Source organism: Varroa destructor, unplaced genomic scaffold (assembly GCF_002443255.2).
Source record: "Varroa destructor unplaced genomic scaffold, Vdes_3.0 BEIS01000004.1, whole genome shotgun sequence".
In the NCBI taxonomy this organism is placed as follows: domain Eukaryota; kingdom Metazoa; phylum Arthropoda; class Arachnida; order Mesostigmata; family Varroidae; genus Varroa; species Varroa destructor.
This window is the reverse complement of record NW_019211457.1, coordinates 9,651,526-9,661,815: the sequence shown is the minus strand read 5'-3', so window position 1 is coordinate 9,661,815 and position 10,290 is coordinate 9,651,526. Positions and strand designations below refer to the sequence as shown.

Below are 10,290 nucleotides of genomic sequence, written 5' to 3'. Positions count from 1 at the left end.
TGCTGTAACTTAACCTGATTACACGTTCAAAAAAATAACACACTTTTTTTTTTTTTATATTAATGGGATCTAAGCTCTTTGAAAAATGTTACACGTTGACCGGTGCATTTGTTTATGCAGTCCTGCAATACGCCAGTTGTCTCTAAGTCGGATCGGCAAAAACAGATGACTAATTACTGTATAGATGCGCTAAGATACTCAACAGATGACTTCTGAGCTCCAACGTCAGATACGCAAACAATAGAGGCTGCTATCACCACTCTCGTAACTGCACGATGTTTTTGTGACAAGTTATATTGTACGATGCTCCAATAGATCATATATTCCATCGAAGATCCAAATTGTTAACACCAGATTATGGAGTTGATCCAAGTATAAACTTTTTACGCAGATTGACCTTCTATATGTACGGCTCCCACATGCTAACATCTAATTAAGCTGCTTTTTCTATTCAGTAGTCGACTCTGTCAGATTAGCCTATAAAATGAACATAAAAAAATTACGGGTAGGTGTGTGTGTGTGTGTTGACTATATGACGAAAAAGGCCAACTCACGGATAGGGGGCGTTGGATCGAGCCATCTATTAGAAGCAGAAGCGAGTTATCAAACAAATCGTTTAGTCACTCTGTAGTCTAGAGAAAAGTAATCGACGTACCTGATTTTGTTAAATAACAATTACTTTTTGCTTCTGCTGGGAAGCGATCCTACATCAATCGACTAAACTGATTCTACGCGAGCGCTGTGTCCACAAATAAGATACTACCAACCATTCTACCTTGATACCCCTCTACAGGTTTACCTTGTACATCTAGCTTTCCTTGATGATTTGCATCTGTTTATTCTGGCCATCGGTGGCAGACACCCACTCTCGTATTGTCTACGCCAACGTATGAGCTCCAGACAGACGGATAACGGCTTCAATTCGCACGCATCAAAATGAAAAATCCCTGAGAAGATATCAGCTGAAGAAAAGACCAACAGTAGCACCAGTATCACAGACGGCCAGCGTAGAGAAGCACAAAGAACACTCTATTCGCACGTCCATACCCAGACTCTATTCACACATACGTTCGTCCATTTATCTCAGAGAATAGGATTTAGGGCAATTGTCGAGATATAGCAATGTGATTTTCGGGAAGTACGGGATGCTTTTCCCGGCGGCAAGCGGGGATGTATTAACGAGAAGCGAAAATAAACGAAAAAGATGCTTTTCTTAGAAGATATTTCTCTCCCCCACGCATCACGGAATTTGAGACTTTTCTAGTGCGCATTGTTGAGCTATTACGAAGTGGGGCAAAGACGGCTGGCATTGCTATAACCCAGTTTTCTTTTTAGAGCGGCCGGGCACATAGTCGGCATAGCTGGGGTAAATGTAGAGTTGAACGGCGGCAGGGAGCTGTTCTTGAAAAACATTCTTGGTAATAAATATTTCCAATCATGAATCTACATACTGCATATGTACATGAGTATGTGCTTACTTTCGTTTTACGCTGACAACATTATTAAAACAAAAATTTCCTCTACTAACATTAGATGGACGTGGTTGATAAGGTAACTGTAATTAATAATATGATCACGTTAAAAAAAAACTGTTGCAGGATGATGCCTGCGATTAAGTAAACTATATGTAGGATGCGAAAACTCAAGCGAAAGTTACCACACTAAACGTAACTTTGAGCACAAATAAAAATAAATGGAGAAAAATACTATCTAGATTTAAATAGACGATTATAGTGTGTTACTTCGCACATTATGTTCTATCGAAAACATATTTTCGTATAGAAATCTCTAGATAAGTGATTAAAAGTTATCCGATACTACTCCAACATACATTTTTCTACAATTAGTTATTGAAACAGATGTTGTTGGATTCTTCGACGAATTACCTGATTTAATCGTTCTCGAGTTTGTATGGTTACCGCAGATGTAGCGAAAATGTGCACTATATGTAGTACCTTTAATCAACAAGCCATTCATAAGCCTTAGGCTTAACCGCGTGTATGCTTTCGCTTTCAGTCGTTGTTTGACTCAGACAGGCTGGTGAGGATTTCGCAAGAGGGGATTTGTCTTGCAATGCTATTTTTCTGCCTGCCTCTGAATCGAGTCGTAGGACCAGAAGGATGAGATTCGGCATAAGTCAGTCACATAGAATCAAAGAGCAATCGAGTTTTTCCTAATTCACGTTAATTCCTAATTGTAATTAACATAGCCTTGTCTTTGGAGTTTTTGCTGGCGGCACTGCACCAGGGAGGCAAGGATTTAAAGCGGAGTCGATGAAAATAAGCTTAAAAAGTCTCACTTGAGCACTGGCCAGTAGGAGACTGGGGGCCTGTAGCAGGAAAGATGCCGACTCATTTCTAGTCCCATCTTCATATTAACGTTCCCCATTGATTTTGTTGTTGTCACGATCCTTTTCCCTTTTCGTGAGTTGTTGGACTTTGCAATGTGACGGCAAGAAGACAGCAGGCCGAAAACGGAGCTGCTGGCGGGTTGAGATCAAAATCGAGACCATTTCCATAGGTGGCTACGGAGCTGGTTGTGCAGACGTGGGAAAATCTTTAAATATTCATGTATATCGTTAGATTTCATTCCCAACAGGAAAAAAGCTATAAGTCCGCGAAGGTTATAAGACATCGATGGCAATAAGTATTTAACATATGAAACGAATATAAATTTATTGGAACGTAGGGTTAATATTGAATTTTTATTATGTCCTTTTCTCTTGCTGTACCTTTTGCCGCTTCTTGCCGAAAGAATCATGTCGTTGTCAAACGACGCATTCGTTTTTAGATATAAAAATATGCAAGTACGAGGACAATGTAAGGGGCATTGCATACGTTTATTTGAATAAGATTATTCTAAGCAAATCACAATGAAAACATGGCTTTACAAAAGGTATGCAGGCTAGACCCTATTGTATTTATTATTATTATTATGACTTGCAAAACATTCAAATCGCTGTCTGCATAATCGAGGGCCTTGTAAATCCTTAATCCGTTACGTTTGTTACCGCAACGTATTATATAGTCTAGGACCTATATAATACGTTGCGGTATATAAGAAAATATTGCGTCAGTTTCTATAGTTTATACTCCCATAGCTAAATGCTTATCTTAACGACAAACCATCGCCAGCTTTTTAATACCTGCTCATCAGAACGTCCGTTGAGTACCACCCCGCAAGGAACACCTTCGACGCAGCGCGTTACGGAAGAAATGTGTAGCGCGAAAAAAAACGACATGTTTTCGATGCATACGACGAGGTTGAGTCTGTGTCAGGGCAACGTAACTAAAGTAATTGAGGGTGTTACTGCTGACAGGTTGATTAAAGGTGGTCGCCGGGTGTCAGAGGATGTTGGTGCAGACAAGTAATGGCCAGCTTTCGGACCCGTCGCTTTACGTCATCTTGTCGAACGGGCGTCGGGTGACGATTGGACGACAGCCAAAGAACTTCTTACTTCAACTCGTTTTAGTCTCTCGGTTGATGGTAAAGGAAGGAACAGGGTCGGAGCTTGAGCCCCTGATTCCTAGTCTGTCTGACCCACCGCCAACAAGGACCATGTGTTAAAGGGATGGCCAACTAAATCTACTTCGCCTTCACACTACTGTGCACTCTCTAAATATATTACCTTAATTATCTTAATTATCACTCTTGACAGTCGTCACTTGAAGATCTTCTCTGCTAGTGATATAGAGTTTTTTTTTTTTTTTTTTTTTTTTTTTTAGAAATGCGACCGCTTAATTGAATGGAAACGTCTATTCAGGTAGTAATAATAAAGAAATACATGAAACGTATTGATGTAAATTTTTTATACTGGATCAAATAGATTGTGGATTTTTCATGGTTTTATCGAGCAAACAGTGCCAGATTATAAGTGCAGTTATTATTACTGGCAAGTATATCTTTGCATGTCCCTCATATGCGGCGACATTAGACTTATCGCCAATTCGAATTCCAGTAAAGGAAAGACGCTGTAAATATCGATATCCAATGTTCTCAATGAAAAATTTGTTACTTGTTAAGTAGTACTGTCCTAGATACGCAATGCTATACAGGATCTCCAAGAGCAATTTTGCCCCGAGGCAAATTTAGCTTCCCATTATCTATGACGACAAGAGAGAGACAACTTCTTAACGTGAATATCACTTCACTCAGTGAAGCTCTTGTAGGTCAGTCAGAGGAAAAAAACGATAAGCTAACCGCATTTAGGGCATTGCCGATGCGGGACGTGTTCGCTCGACGGCTACGAACCACTGAAACGCCTTCTGTACATATTAATATATAGATAGGAGCAGGCGTGAAAGAACATAGGAGACGATTCAAATACGGGGATATCCTTGCTCCTTGAATGGACTCGACGACATCAGTTCACAAGCAAACTGAAAGGTACGCCTCAAACGGCTTGTGGTTTCCTTGAAGTTTTCGCTGGACCGCTTTCAGCATGGAGTCCATGGGGAATTCAGGCAGCTAGGCAAGGGTAATGGGGTGAGGGATTTAAAATGAGGTTGTTGATGTGACGATCCTTACGGATGATTCGTTCGACACATGTCACATACCGTGGCACGATAGTGCCAATCGTATGTCAACGGAACAGGGCTAGAGAAGAGCTATAGCTTCATTGCGGTCCGAATTTCGGCCGGACGCCATAGTGCACTGCGCCAGCCGTTAAAACGCTGAGATATGATGCGATAATGGAATAAATGATCAACGGTGCACTTCTGTAACATCACGCTGTTGGCCCGCCCCCGCAATTGAAATGTATGCCCTTCATTCATATTTTGCTAAATCTGATTTTCGGAAGCGCTAGTACCCAGGGAAGCTGCGAAAGTTACTTGCTGTCACAGTGGCTCTGGAAAATCGAATATTCACACACCAGTGGCGCAGGCCGATTTTTAATCAATGGTGCCTGCGACAAGGATCAGTGTGTAAAATAGGTGTTTGTATACACGATTATGTGGCAGCAGCTATAATAAGAGAATTGAACTCGCGATAGCGATAAGGCTGACGATGAAAATCTTTTCGAAACAGATGACAGTACATTACGGTTGGCTGATGTACGCGCCAGTGATCTAGTAGTACTCGGTCGTCTTAGATGGATCACATACGATACACAAAGTTAAATTGTTCCGATGACTCGCTAAGCAGATTTAATCTAAAAGCCCTCAAAACAGCTATCTATAGAAAAAAAAAAAAAGAAAAGCATGAAACATTAATGCAAAGGGCAACGACTTTTAACAAAAAGTCTAATTTAATTAAGAGGCATTTAGATAATAAAGCACTTGAAAAGGCCACGTACAGGCTTCGCTAGAAAGTTGCTCTGTAGCCTCAATGGCCTTTTCTTTCAAAGAACAATATGTCCCAACTACTGCCGCTGGCTTTCCGGGTTAAGAATAGAGTTTCGAAAACTAATACTACGATATTGTCTCATTATGTTTCATTTTTCAGTAAAGCTTTAAAAATGATGAGTCACGTACTATAGTGATCTTACATGTTTTACACTTTACCACTTGTTAGTTATTAGAGTGCATCTTCATACAGAAGTAAATGAGTAGAATTCGGTAACTATCAGTGTAACATTTAGTGGTAGTCCAAATGACCGGGCGCCATAGTAGTACGATGAAATACGAACTAACTTGTGTTTATCAGATTTTTGAGCAGGAATTAAGAACTTATAAAGTTTTATCAACGACAACTTTTCCAAACTATAACTTTACATCGGTAGGCTGTAGTAGGTGCCATAACTGTATGGCCGTAATCGTACTTCAAAGTGGCTAAACTAACTCTCTGTATGGACGATCCATAGTTATCTCATCGTTACACAGAAATCAGGATAGTAACTGAGGCGTTCGGTCACCCTTTTTTTTTTTTTTTTTTCGACTCACTCTAACGACAAGTCTGGCACGTCTCTTTTGCGCTATCGGCGATTACACTGATGTAAATTGTTGCTTGCTTATTTTCGTTATTAATTAGACCATGACAAAATTTAGCTAACAATTATTTTCTCTCTTCCTACGTCTTCAGAGGCCTTCATTCTGTCTTCGTTTTAACCAGCTACATCCAGAAAACCAGAAAACTGCAACAAATCAATAGCAGTCATAACAGCAGCAGATAGTAAAGCAAAGGCCTAGGGCACTAGGATTTGGCGTGTCGTAAAGCCTTAACTTTATATTTATTGTACAACTTGTGTTAAAGTTTCGTTATCTGTACTGGCATGAGTGGGCGCGCTGTGAAGTTGATACACAACTAGGACCTTCTAGTTGGTTTGAGTTTTTACATCGTTTACGTCAAAGGTCACGGTCCTGTGTACGCTTTCTATTCTTAAGCCTGGTATAAACCTAATCGTATGCAGCTCGCGTATTATGCAGCTAATCCTATCCGTTTGTTATTACTGCAGATGGCCAAATTGGATTATTGTTAATGCAGAAAGTAGTATAGAAATTGTCTGGAAGTCAACCTAAGCAATTTTCGACAAAGACAGTGAATATGTGTATCGTCAATGTTTTGTTAGTTTTTCTTTGAAAAAAGCAGGTAACAGTTAATTAGTACTATGTCTAAGCCGGTATAAAACGGCAGTAAATAACATATAACGCCCTGTCTCAGTAAAGTCTACCAAAGAGATATACGCACGAACAAAAAACGCCCAGACCCTTTAATAATATAAACTGTATTAATCATTTCGCTATATTATGCCACAGCTTTCTCATCGCACCATCTCGTTAGTGTGATAGTGATAATCACACGGGTCTCGAGAAGATAGGTAGTCATTCAGCGATAGACTTGCTCGTTGAGAGCTAAGTCATCACAATGAAACACATTATATTTAAATGGAGATTTCTTTCAAAATACACTCGAAAAATAAAAGTACAAATAGGTAAAAATTTTCACTCTGAAAGGCACATAATATTAATAATAAGGGACTAATATTAACAGTTCTATGGTGATATTTGCTGGATTGCGTCACACAAACGTGTCGTGTACCAACATGCCCAATATCATAATTACCAATATATTTGCGTATATGGGTAGTTTATCAGTCAATAATATATAGGTTGATACCTCACCAATGGCAGTTTTTTGGCATAACGCAGCGTTTCAATCAAATGCTGAAATAATTTATTGTGTGTCCGCCGTCACTTTTTATTAACTTCTATATTTCTCAACAAACTTCGTCCCGCAAAAAATTTTCGGGTCTGGTATTGAAGGACTACCTTATCGAGTTTTCGTATCGTGTCTACGGTTACGGATTTTGTTTGCCGACGATCGAATAATTGGCCCTCCATTATCACCAATTTTGGAAATTATGGCGGATGCAAAAGAACCTTCCGCTCAGGCTCGCGCAGCGTGGTCTCGACGATTCTGCCTCATGCCGCCTAATCTTTGTCCTATCAAGAAGAATGATTTTGTTTTTTCCTATCAGACACTTTTGGTGTATTAGCCAGGTTCGTTCCATGCAGCCGGCTCATACGCAGATCTTTGTTGGCTTCTTTTTTTTTCGAACCATTTTCCAATATGTGAAATCATTTTTATCTAATAAAAATATCCAGCTTAAGTGGGCTTCCCAAAGGTGGTTTTACTTTTCTGATTGGAATCGGACCACGTGGCCAAATGTCATTAACTCCGCAATGAAACTGCGATAAGCTTGAAGGAAGGCGAATGCTATATAGGTACTAAACAAATGCCTAGAACAGACAGGGAGGCAAAGGCAAGAGGGTACATTTGGAAAACTTTGTACACCTACTTAGTATGTATACATATGTAGATCCTCGAATACCATTCTTTGACAGCGACCTATTAATGAACTTACTATTTTTCATATCCCTATTTTCACCATTCACTGTGGCAAGTTTCCATGGAAAGCGGTCGGTATAACGTGGTCGCGTATAGCGGCCGTCCGCTCACTCTGCCATCGACTCGTTCTCGTTCGAGTGTCAATAATTCACTAACTCAGCTATCGCTGATGTGGTAATATTATCAATTATGCACAAAAGGATAGATATTTTGCGGACCTCCATCTAGTCCCTCTTTGAATGAGATCGTCAACGGTCAATTTATGTACGGAACGGGTTGACCATCGACCGAGTGTTGCTTGACACTGGCCAGTCTTTCAGCCAAAGTAAAGGCGGTAGAGACTACGCTGGCTGCGAAAGGGAGCTTTCGAGCGTGACAGAGTTCACGGCCTGCCAGCGTCTACTCTATTTACCTTCAGAAATACACGTCAATAGGGGGTAAATGAATATCCATGTGTCAGCTAAGCCTTAACACGTTCGAGTTTGCAGGATCACGTCGCAGCTGATCTTGTCGGTCGAATTTATCTTAGAGTACCTTTTTCCATTTTCTCAACTGCACTCATGGCAATACTGTAATCAATTATAGCAACCGTTTGTCTAAACTGGTTAAGTCACTAGTGAAACTTGTCCGCAGTTATCCGTATAGATACATTTGTTTTTCATAGCACAGCAGCTCTTCCACTGGCGTTCTACAATCGCAAGACCAGCTTAATTTTATCGAGCGAGGTAACGCACCAAGTGCCGATTTTTCTGCAAGATGGATGAAAATTGCGATATGCTAGAACCATCGATATTTCATGAAGAAAATCTATGCTCGTGAGGATCTTCACCGCTGAACGATAAAAGCTGCAATAGGTTCGAGCGCAAAGAATGAAGCAGAAAAAAACGGAAAATGAATTTGCGTCAAAATTGAGGCTTACAAAAACAAGCGGTACAGATAGACTAGTAAACACGTAACATAGACAGCTTAGCATGTGTAACGTGCGGCTCATGCGCGTTCTAATAGTCGTAAGGTAATGCTGGATGGCAATTCTGATGCCGTTGCCTCTACGAATCAGAATCGTATGCTCTTGATACTTAGTTACTTATAGTTTCAGACATGATGGATCCAGACATATTGCTGAACTCTGCATCGAGATCTCGGATGCGACATAGTCATGCCTTAATCGGTCGCGTAACTGGACTGTTTCTGCTTAGTTTATTTCATTTCAGAATATGTTTATATTGGAACAGGTTATATTGGAAACAGAGCTTTATATGCGCCCCGGCCTCGAAATACATCTAAATCTAATATCTATCACTGGAGGGCATAGCTGGTAAGTAGACCGGTGATGTACTTCTCTGCGACAACACAATCGAACCTGGTGCATAAAGGTAGCATATATGATAGGTGCAATTTCTTTTCAATTCAGTTTTGTTCGTTCAAATCTTCTGACATCAAAAGAAATAAGACTCAAAAAAAAAGAAGAAGATAAGAGCTCGAACCTAGCTACCGAATTCCATCAGCGGAACGGATCGACATAAATGACTGGTTCGTCAGACTTTTACAATTTTCTCCTGTGAACTGAAAGCTGCTCGAAGCTTAACCAGGTCAAGAACATTACGTTTATGTTCTGTGCTGCAGCCGCGTCTTTTGTCTACCTGTCGCGTTCGTGTTGAGACAAAAGGTCTGCCGGGAACACTGGACCCGATGCTTCTCAATGCGTCGAATGGAACCAAATAGGGTAAAATTGAGCCTGTTTGCCCTTCTTCATCTCCACACAGATGGTGTGACGTCGCCATTTGACGTTCCACATTGCAATCTCTTCGTTTTCTTCTACTTCCTCCCTGGATCTTTTATGAGCCATTCTAACCCATCCCCATTCAAACGTTATCCCACTACCGCAGTTTCACCCCCACTGACCCATCGGATATTACTATAGGGACGGGGAGATGAGAGGGGTGCATTTCCGTTGGTAGTTCCGGCTTCCCCTGGGAAGACAAACGGAACATGCGCGTAAATTGAATCGGTCGGCATAACAGGCTCAGTCAGTCAAAGATACAGAAATGACAAAGCGCACAACTTCTCTCGGGTTCACTGCTACTGCTGCTCTGTCAGCCCGTCTTCGACATGGAGCGGGGGATTACAATTATTTATCAAGCAATTTTTCATGTAGACAGAATGTGACTGGCGATAGATAACACGTGAAAATATAAGCAAGAGATATATGCTATAATTTAACTGCGTTTTAAAAAGGATAATTTTTCATCGTTTAATATCAGTCAAGTTCCGAATGTTGATCAGAATTGCAATGAATTTGGCGATAATTGCAGTGACTAAAAACTCACAATCAGACCGTATCTTAAAAAGCAAACATTTTCAATAGATTCTTATTGAATAGCACATGTATCGCTAAAACAATAGACCCTTTCAAAATATTCCTCTGCGAAAGCTTAATGTAACATAGCTTTGCATAGTGTGACCTTCGAAATTCTGCATGAACACGTCTTGTTACGCTATTTC

The 10,290-nt window shown here is 40.4% G+C and overlaps 1 long non-coding RNA gene across 1 annotated transcript in view; it reads right to left on the bottom strand.

Annotated features, from left to right (window-relative positions):
- Positions 1 to 2,433: 2,433 nt before the first annotated feature.
- The window catches only part of LOC147755820 (uncharacterized), a 30,085-nt gene continuing 22,228 nt past the window's right edge, over positions 2,434 to 10,290 (bottom strand). The window contains exons 2-3 of the long non-coding RNA XR_015325608.1: positions 3,146 to 3,531; positions 2,434 to 2,556 (exon numbers count right to left, since the gene is read on the bottom strand). This is a non-coding gene — a long non-coding RNA (uncharacterized LOC147755820). The remainder of the gene's footprint in view (positions 2,557 to 3,145; positions 3,532 to 10,290) is intronic.